The sequence below is a fragment of the Setaria italica genome, chromosome I (assembly GCF_000263155.2).
Source record: "Setaria italica strain Yugu1 chromosome I, Setaria_italica_v2.0, whole genome shotgun sequence".
NCBI classification, from domain to species: Eukaryota; Viridiplantae; Streptophyta; class Magnoliopsida; order Poales; family Poaceae; genus Setaria; species Setaria italica.
The window spans coordinates 35,014,268-35,024,579 of record NC_028450.1 but is presented as its reverse complement, the minus strand read 5'-3'; the positions used below and the strand labels follow the sequence as shown (position 1 = coordinate 35,024,579).

The 10,312-nt window shown below is 43.1% G+C and overlaps 1 long non-coding RNA gene across 1 annotated transcript; it reads right to left on the bottom strand.

The window, feature by feature from the left end:
* Positions 1-3,830: 3,830 nt before the first annotated feature.
* On the bottom strand, positions 3,831-6,584 carry LOC101780724. The gene is made up of 2 exons (XR_001163048.2): positions 6,244-6,584; positions 3,831-4,309 (listed from the first exon to the last, which is right to left on the bottom strand). It is a non-coding gene; the product is annotated as an uncharacterized LOC101780724 (long non-coding RNA).
* Between the last annotated feature and the right edge of the window lie 3,728 nt (positions 6,585-10,312).

Here is a 10,312-nt window from a genome sequence, read left to right as displayed (position 1 = left end):
ACCAACAAAACAAAAGGTTAATGCAGATTTGCTGATTCAAAGGGTTAATGCAGATTTCCTGCGACAGCCAGGGCCCAAGTTCCAGGTGAGGTCCATTATATCACTATATAAGTATGGAGAAGTCCAAAGTAGAAGAATAGCATAAGAGAGCACATTATCTAGCCTGGAAAGCTCTTCCATATAAAGCTGTCAATAACAACTTCTATATTATTCAGTCCTCTGATTGTAGACATTAAGAACGTAGCAGTTGAGGAGATCACCAAATTTCCTAGTGGAGAATTCTGCACCATACAGTTCTGTGCTTCTGTACCCATCCTAACAGCAAGACCATTATCTTTTACAACGTGGAGATTGCTTTCAACAATTCAATCGGGGAGGGTTCACAGATAAACCCTGTCAATTCATTTGCAATTGTCTCAACAGGACCACCACTATTGCATGCAATTACAGGTTTCTTTGCTGCCATAGCTTCTAAAGGAACAATGCCAAAATGCTCGTCCTGCATGATATAAGATACGCAATCGAACCAAAACAGAAGAACCCAAAAAAAATAAAACAAATGGCAATTATGTCTTTGGAGTGTACAAGACACAGGGGCAGTTGGAAATAAGTTCGGTCCTTTCAGATGCTGAGCATGATGTTACAAAAGTAAAATGGTCAGAAACCCCTTCAGTTACAGCCAACCTTCTTGGCTCAAGATATTCAACATTTTCTTTCTGATGCTTATCATGCCCACCTTATGTACCGAATTCAAGATGAAGATAATAAGCACTTGGTACTTTTATATATTTAATGTTCAATGAGATTAGTTTATATTCGACAGGAAAAAAGAATATAATCAGTTGCCAGAAATTGTCAAAGTTGCTTCATGTGGATCATTACTGGATGGCATGGACACAACAGAATTAATCAATGCAAATGCTGAGATGGTGAGAACAAGCTTCTTTTTTCTTTCAAAACAGTTGATTGGTAGAAAATTTAGCCTGCACAATAGTCAATCAATTATAGCATTAAAGAACATGACATTAACAAGAGTTATTTGCCTGTGACTATATGAGACTAGATTATATGGTGTCAACCTGAGCTACAGAAATATATATGGTCATTCTGGTTAACTTAAGCGTGGGGTTCATCAAACTGCTCATCAGAGACTGCTGGATATAGAAGATGCCGGTTCAGTTCCTCTGGCTTAAAGACCACAAAAGGTCCTGGCAAATGAAGTTCTGAAAAATAGGTCCTGGAAAATGAAGATGCAGTTAACTTGCTGTTAACTGGAATTAAGTCCGCCATACCTTGATTCAAAACAAAAACTGTCACCTTTACATGCATCACAAGATTGAAATACAGTGGCACAAGACAAGATCAACCCTAGCTTGCCAATGGGCTTGCGATACAACTTCTGAAGTTTCGAAGAATAAGTATGCAATGCAAGCAACAAGTCAGGGAAATGGCAACAAAATACACTCTGAAAAGATGCAGAAAGGTAATATCTATGCATCAGTTTATCTATAACCGTCTAGCAATCTGCAAAACAGATTGCCAGAGGATTTGAAATTTTTATTTACAAATGGAAGTGCAAAATGAATTGCATGGAAATTACACTTAATAACAACAGGTGCTACAGTGCATCAAGAGAAAGATCAACAGAGCAATGTAAAGACAATGCAAAGTAGGAAGTGGGAACTTATCAGGTAAGAACCACCAACAAATAGGAGAGTAAAGCATCAAGCTCAACGGTGTATAAATCAAGGACGGTAGACCATTGTCACTAGAAGTTGGAAAGGACACAAGTGTATAGGTGGAATGATTCAGAGATCTCCAGACAGATGTCGATGGCATCTAGAAACTAATCTAAGCCACTAAAATCAATTTAAGAGTCAAGGCTAATACTTCTTGCAAACTTATTTGAAGGGTGGTTGGCATTTGGTACAACAGACTGGACTGCAGGGTAATGTACTTGCAGAGTTATAGGAATATACAAATTTGCTAGCGCTTAGAACCTTACCGGACACATTCTCCTCAAAGCACCGAGTTTTGTCATGGTGAGATGTGAAAAGTTGAACATTATGTCCATGGGCAGTGAGCTGGCATGCCACATCAACCATCAGTCGCTCTGCGCCACCTGCAAGAAGGACGATGGTCTTAATTTCGATCGGAAAAAGTTTACCATGAAGAGATAGTCGCATCATATGAAAACATTCCTAGTGTTGGACATGATAAATCTTCTAAAATTAAAGCATTAGAACCATTTGATCATATGGTTGCAAAATGTTCCGGAGTTTGGTCCATAGGATAATATTTCAGACATTCACAAGGCCAATTACTCCGTAATCTGCCAGTTCACAATTTAGATAAAGAAACAAAAGGTAAATATTTTCCAGGCCAGAGGATTAGTAAAATCCCACATGAGGTGAGCCGTACATCCTCATCCATCACTCATCAGTCCCTGTCTCTGTGCAAAAGCTATATATGTAAACTACTATATTCTTAAATCAGACAAAATGAGACTTATCTATTCCTAGGAAAGGAAAGCACTATTTTGTGGATAAATTCCACTATTTCTTGACTCAAGATCCAAGCAGATAAAATTCACGAGTTGCACAGCCATCAGAACCAGAAAAATGCTGATTTGCACATGTACATTGATCCTACCAGATGAATGCTCTTGTAATCGCAGAGCACGTTAAGATTGATAATAGCTATTTCTACCAACTTCATTCAGTCCCTATCAGGATAATAGGGGTGTCTACATAAACATCCTGGTTGATGCAAGTAAACTGACTTCTTACAAAAAGGTAAACTGACAATCTAAAGATATACCTCAGTCTATCAGTTTGTCATGTACTCATGTCTCCAAAAAAAAAAGCATTAGGTCGTGCAATCACTCTGCAAATCTGCATCATCAAACACTAGTGGTAACACTTCGCCCTAGTTGCCGGACATCTGGGTGTGACCCTCTGAAATGCAAAACAATTAAAGCCCCCGAGCAATTAAAGCGTAGATAGATGACTATGGTCCCCTGCGGGCGGTTGATATCTGTCAGATATAGCCGAACTCAAATGAGAAAATGCGAGAGAGAGAGAGAGAGAGAGAGAGAGAGAGAGAGAGAGAGAGAGAGAGACGTTACCGAGTCCGGAGATCGGGGTGGATGAAGGCGATCCTAAGATGCTTATGCAGATGCACCGCCTTGGCGCCTTCGCCTCCGGCGAGGACAAGCCGCCTGCCGCTGTGCCGCTGCCGCCGCCATATTCACCGTCCCCGCGTACTGGCGTGCGCGCGCCTGTTGCAAGGTGCGACTGACTGGGGGCATGGAAGGACGAGTTTCGCGAATTGCCGTCTTTTTTTTTTTTTTGAAAGATCCAAGAGACGCATCTTGCCCGCCCGTTTGGCACGCGAACTGCGTCTGGGCCTGTTCAACGATGTAGCCCTTCACTTGCTCAAATGCACATATAGCTTTTTTTATTTTGGTGAAACGGCGCATATAATAATCTGGTTAAGAAGCTTCGATGTGTTTTTCTCTCTTTCGAAAAAAAAAAAGATGTGTTTCTCTAAGAGGTCATGAATCATGAAGCCATGAGCACGTAGCTCTTCCCTCTCCCGTGTCCCTCTGCTGCTTCATTGAAAATTCATGATTGAGAATGAAAAAGGAAAAGGAAAAAGATCCTCACGGGTCGCCCTCAAGATTCAAATGCTCAAATCAGATAGCATCATACTCCTTAGCAATGGAACACGGGGGGTCAGATGGGGTCACTTCAGATTTGCATGCCAATCGGACAGGATTTGGCCTTACTCCTACCTGTCCAAGCAAGTCCTTAAGAAGAACCCAAGCATGAGTGCATAACAGCATGTTCAGATTAACTTGTTCTTTATCATCAGTCAGGAAACTGTACAATATATTTCCACCTGTTTCCCTTAATTCGTCATAAAACAGGCACCAACTGCCAAGAAAGACTAGTAACATAAGGACGTTCGGTTCAATGCAAGACAGTGAAATGTTCAGAGCATCAGCATAAGCACTGATACATTATGTCCGCACATCGAGCAACGAGCATCACACGGTTAAGCGGCAACATCCTTGGGAGGGCACGGCGTAGGTTGGGCGTCAGAAGACAGGTCTGTGATGGACATCAGCTTCGATCTGTACTTGTCAGCCCCATCCTCCAGCTTCCCGTTCTCTTCAGTGGAGGTCGGCGTCTTCACCGTCTGGGGTGAAGGTGTCTCCGGTACAGACTGGGAGATTGCGATCAGAGACTGACGAGCAGCTTCCTGACTGTCGGTTGGTGCTGAAGGTGAGGCCATCAATTGAAGGCTGCATTTCGAGGGTTGAAGGCCATCAGAACTCTAGAGACTTGTGAAATGATGTAGTAGGATTAGGAAGAGCATATAAAGCATACATGACATGGCAAAACCTAAAAGTAGTAACACAACCAAGGAACAGGAAAAAACACTCCTATTTCTGCAGGAACAGAGTCCCAGAAGGCTAGGGAGAAAACAATTTGGAAGGAAGAATTCATCATTTGGCAACTAAATTGATTGCTGAAAGCTCTGGACTACCTGCTATGCTGCAACGGACTATTGTCATAAAGAAAGATCCCAGCTGAATAGTTTATCTACCCTCTACTTAGTACTTCCAAAGGAAAATGAAAATGCAATAGTCTTAAAGTCAGCTAAACATCAGAGAGCAAAGAACAGATTAACTTCCATCACTGTCAACTGCCACATTGAGTGGAGTGAAGAAACAAAATGCAAGGTATTAACCAACAAGGTCCAAACTACTATATTGTCATCCCAGTAGCAATACAAAGTGCACACAGCGATAATACTACCTCAGTATTATTAGAACCAACAATACATTCAAGAAGAAAAGTGGACCTTAATCATACCTGAAGCACAAATTTAGTAATTTAGGTTAACTGGAATTAAGGAAACAGTAGCAGGAATCTGCATTTTGAAATTATCACTGCATTTACTTTATACATTACCAAGACAGGAGATCACAGACTCAAAGCATCCTCAGAACTCGGATGTTTTCTCAACTGCAGTTACACTTACATCCTTGCATTAGGTAGGGGGGCACTCGTGTATATGTAGAAAATACTCACATATAATGTGTGAATTTCAGTGGATGAAGCATAAACAAGACAATGTTTCACTCTTGACATATTACATGATGCTGTTGGATTAACTGGTTATGATTTGTTCTATCAATTGAGATAAATCAAAGGTGCGTAGATGTTATATTCTTCTGATCGCAAGGCAAAGCAGTGTCTCAAACTCTAAATAGCTCACATGGACAAAAGAAGCAAAAACAAGTTTCTATGCTCTACTGTGAAAGGAATTTGCAGAACGTCCTATCTGCATCATATATTTTCCCCTCACATGACTAGAAAGGGGCGAGGCCAAGGACAAGAAGATCTGAATCGTCTTGTAATTGCGCTAGTTTTTGTCTAATAGTCAAATCAAATAAATATGGCTGGCCTGCTGACATACAGGACAAATCCCTATCCAAACTAGAAATTGGGAACCAACCCTCCATTTTATTAGGTTCATGAAATTCAACAACATATGACAAGGGTACAAGGCTAAAAAATTTGCAAAGCAACTTACCCCGAACAAGTTGGAATTACTGAAGCAGCTACGCTAGAAAACTAGAAACAACAACGGATGGTATGAACAATCTCCGTCTGGCCTCAAGAACCAACCTCTAGCCTCGTTAGAGTTTAGTCCCTCTGATGAACTAATTGATCTCTAACGAGACAGCGGTTGGTTCTTCCCACAACCTCAAGGGAGGTTCCCCCTTAGTTTATTAATACCATCTACCCATGCTATAATTGATTCACTTATTCAATTAGCTCGTGTTTGGTACGATCGTTTCGACAACCACCACGCACATGACAGCCAGTAATAGCCAAGATTCGGCCAGCCTGCCTATCCTGCCATCCGTTGACCTTAATTCGGACCAGCTGCGCAGGCTAAGAATAGATGGATTTCTACAGCGAGTCAAAGATAAGATAACACGAGTTTCGCGGCCAATTAAACCCAATCCGCACATCCTTCCGCCGCTGACACGGAATCACGCTGCAGCAGCAGGCTTGATGGGTGGATCGGAGCATCCATCCCAGCAAGCGAGATCCGGATCCGATTGCTAAGAGCCTTATACTAGCAAAGAAAATATCCTATCTATCATCCGCAACGGGGCTTGCTCTCCGAACAACCCGTGAAAGGAAGCTAGAGATTCCTTACCGGCAAGCGAAGAAGTCAGGCTATGTCGCGGGCGGATCTCTGCTACGCGGCGGTCCCCTGGAGAAGAGGAGGACGAGGACGGCAAGGATGAGTGCTAGGGAAGACCCTTGGTGGCGGCCGGTGGCGTGCTTCGCTTCGGCGTGGGCTAGGAATGGAAGCGCGCGCGTGTTCCGTGGCAGGTCTAGGGAATGAAGGGGGGAGGCAACGGCGGAGGAGGAGGATTTGATCAGTTTGGAGTTTTTGCACTGGACGGCCGCGGGCGCAGGGTGAAGACTGAAGAGAGAGGGTGGACCGGGAGAGAAACGTGTCGTGACTCGTAACTTTTTCCACGGTTTTGACATCGCGGCGCGGATCTTCAGAGGCTGACTGGATCGGCGAAACTTCCCATTCGAAATGAGCCGCTAGGGGCAAGCAGGCCCTCCTACAGCTGTCAATTGAAAAATAATGGCTTGGGATTTTGCATAAAAGTCCATGGACCGAAGTTTACGCTGTTGATCCGTTCGCCGCCTCGGACAGGGATTGATGATGATTGCAACAGCATCCCTTGCATCCATGTCCACTGTTGATCGCACCGGCACCAACGAGGCAACCATAGGCAAGGTAGCTGCGTCAGTTGCGTTGGATGATGATGGGTTGCCGTGCACGCAAGCGCAAAGATTGGTCATCACATCATCACACGCGGCCCGTGTGTCCGTCTGCTACACGACCCTAGGTTCTGTTCCAAGTTGGGCCTAAGTAGAATGGGCTGCTGGACCAGACTAATCTAACAGGCTGTCGAGCGAGATGGAATTTTTTTTTATTTTTATATTTTTTATTTTAGTATTTTGCAAAAATATATATATCCTAAAAAATTACAAATCTATATCGTTTGAAACGGCTATAGCCAAATGAAACAGCGGAAGGTACATTGTTGCAAACTTACCGTCGGTTGAACCGGCGGTAAGTTCCCTCCTCTGGGCAGTACACTTTCAAAAAATTATAACTAATTCATATAAACTCGGATGGAAATAAATTTTATATGAAAATTGTAGATCTCAACGAAATCTACAACTTTGTACTTCAAACTTTTTTCATTTGATGCCATCTTGGTGTTCAAATAACCGACACAAATTTCAAATTAAAAACCAAATTTTAGATCTGAAAGTGGGTAGTACACATTTAAAAAATCATAACTAATTCATATGAACTCAGATAGAGATAAGTTTCATATAAAAATTGTAGCTCTTGATGAGATTACAACTTTATAGTTCAAAATGTTTTCATTTGGTGCCATCTTTGTGCTCAAATAATCGATACAAGATGGATCCAAATGAAAAAAGTTTAAACTACAAATTGTAAATATTTTAATATAAAATTTATTTTCATTCGAGTTCATATAAATTAGTTATGGTTTTTTGAAATTGTGCTGTCCAGGGAAGGTAAATTCTACCGATTTAACTGGCGGTAAGTTGCTAAAGTGCACCTTCCACCATTTGAAACGGTGGTATATATATAGTTTTGTAAATTTTTTTAACATAAATTTTGCAAAATACTAAAATAAAAAATAAAAAATTCGTGAGATTGCTGTCATCCTTTTTGTTTGGCCCGCCCGACCCGTTATCCTTATCAAGACTAGGTTTTGTCACAGTCAAGAGATGCTACTACTCTTAACCCAAAAAATAGTGTCGAAGTGGGGGATGGTTGCCAACTTAGGTATCTTTTTGTATTAGAATTTGTGGTTTTATCTCTTAGGAGAGCTTTCATGCTCAAAGTTCAAATTTGCTTTTAAGGAGAACCATCCAAACAACTCCTTTATGTTCCTAGAAATGAAACCATGCAAGCAAGTGGTGTGATTCAGGACACCACTCCGCAATAGGCACTTAGATTTCCCATATTAATACGCAGAACAAAATTTGCTACAACGTTCATGTCAATATACAGACAATTTGTGTCCGTGGCTAGGGTATGACGACGTGGATTATCCAGATAAAACTACAAAACAACATTAGAAAAGTATGCTCAGTACGTTGGTTTGATTTTCCGGTTCCATCGTTGCAAGCGTTCTTGGACATTGCCTATTCCAGTCTGTTTATCAAAGAGTACTGTTTGTGGCTGTATGGTACAGTAATGTCCAAACAGTGGTGCTCAGCCGCATTGTATCAGGTCCAGAGAGTCTTATTCCTAAAACCGTTCTAGCTGATCCAAGGTGATGTGGAATGAAACGACGTGTCGGATATGGCCCCCAAACTGAATGGCCTTGAACTATTAACAATATTCTGTTTTTGGAGTACTTTGTTCTTGGAGTCGGAACTATTGACAACACCTGACACTGTAGAAGTATGCTGGTTCGGATCATGCTGACAGCTTGCTTCAGGGCACGTTTGTGCACGAGAAGAATGACTTTCAGGTCATATGTGGCTGTAGAAAAGGGTTTAGTCGTGGAGCTTATGCTCCCACAGGATACTGAAAGTCTCTGGATGTACTGTTTGTCCAGTCCCGCTCCCACAACACACAAATCTGAAAGCATCCTTTATGTTTGGCATGCTTTGTCAAAAGCAATCATGACATTTGGTCATGAACTGATTCGAAGTGACAGGTTATAACGTTCGTTTTTTTTTTGAATTTTACATGAAATTTGCGTATAGGTGCTTTCTGCCCTTTGTGTCATTTTTCCATAATAGAAAAAGGTTATCAGAAAGAAAAGCAGGGAGCAGACCTACCTTGTATTGGCTATTGCTGTCATATACCGGGTTTGTTTTCCATTGCAGATTTCAGACCAAAGAATTTGCTGCAAAAAGTCTACTTTTTTGACTTATCTTCGGCTAGTGTCGGGGATAGATCCTCATTACTACCAAGGAAGGAAGAAGACGGACTCCTACTAGAATTCTCCTGCACCTTGTGATTCTATTAGGACTCCTCCTCGTAACCAGGTTACAAGTAATCCCGCCCCCTGGGAAGGAGGGCAGGGATTCCTAGATCGGTAGGTGAAGACCTCGTAAAACCACAACAGAGGACCAAATCATCAACACCAAACAACACCTAAGCGCAGGGCGCAATATACAACACTCTAAACAGGATGTGGAGTATTACGCTACTCCGGCGGTCCGAACCTGTATAAATCCGTATCTTGTGTTCTCACTTTTACCTTCAAGTTCTAGGTCTGACGATTCCCCACCAACCGATCTACTACCTCAGGATACCCCTCAGTAGGTTGCCATAGGTTCGCCTGTTTTTACAAGCTACAGTGAGCATGAAGAAAGTGGTGGGGAAAATTTGGTGCTATGATGCTAGTATGCTATACCCTGCACTTGGCTGGTACCTGCACAATGCATGGATAAATTATAACCGTCAGTGTTCTTCATATGATCAGCAACAGTATGACACTGACAACAACACAAGCCTGTCGTCTTCGGCGCGTAGGAGAAGCCATCAGCAATCAGAAGAAAACAAAAGGTAGCAAATATAGACCTAACCTACCCTATCACAGATACATGGATCGCTCACTTATCTGCGCTGCAGGAGGCTTTATCTCATCCTCCGAAACGCATGGCAGCCACTGAAAGCCCTCCGAGAATCAAGTGCTCGGTACTGCAGGGACGTGAGCGAGCGCGCGAGTTTTTAGTTGTCTGTATCCATCAGAAATGCAGGAGATGCACACGCCACTCCACCGGCAGGCACGACGATTTCCAACAAGCTACCAAACGGATCAACCACCACAGCCGCAGTGCCTGGAGCCACGCCTCGTCGACGTCCAAACTCCGGAACCCGCCCCTTCGTCAGCGCGGCAATGCGAGTGAGTGACAGCTCGACCTGTCATGGCGTTGCCATGGCTCAGCTTCCAGCGCTGCACCCGTCCACCTCGCCGTCCGTCCGCGCGAGCGAGAGCGAGGCAGCGAGCGGCGGACAAGGACCGGGGGTGGTAGTGGGGTGCCATCGGAGGGCGACGGCCGGGCTAAAGGAGGAGGCTCTAGCGGCGAAAACGCACTGATAGCAACGTCACGCGGTTGATTTCAGGCAGGTCGGTCCAGCATCGTATGCAGCGTGGTAACCACCTAAAGTGCCTGGGGGTAGAACGAGAATTAGGTATGTC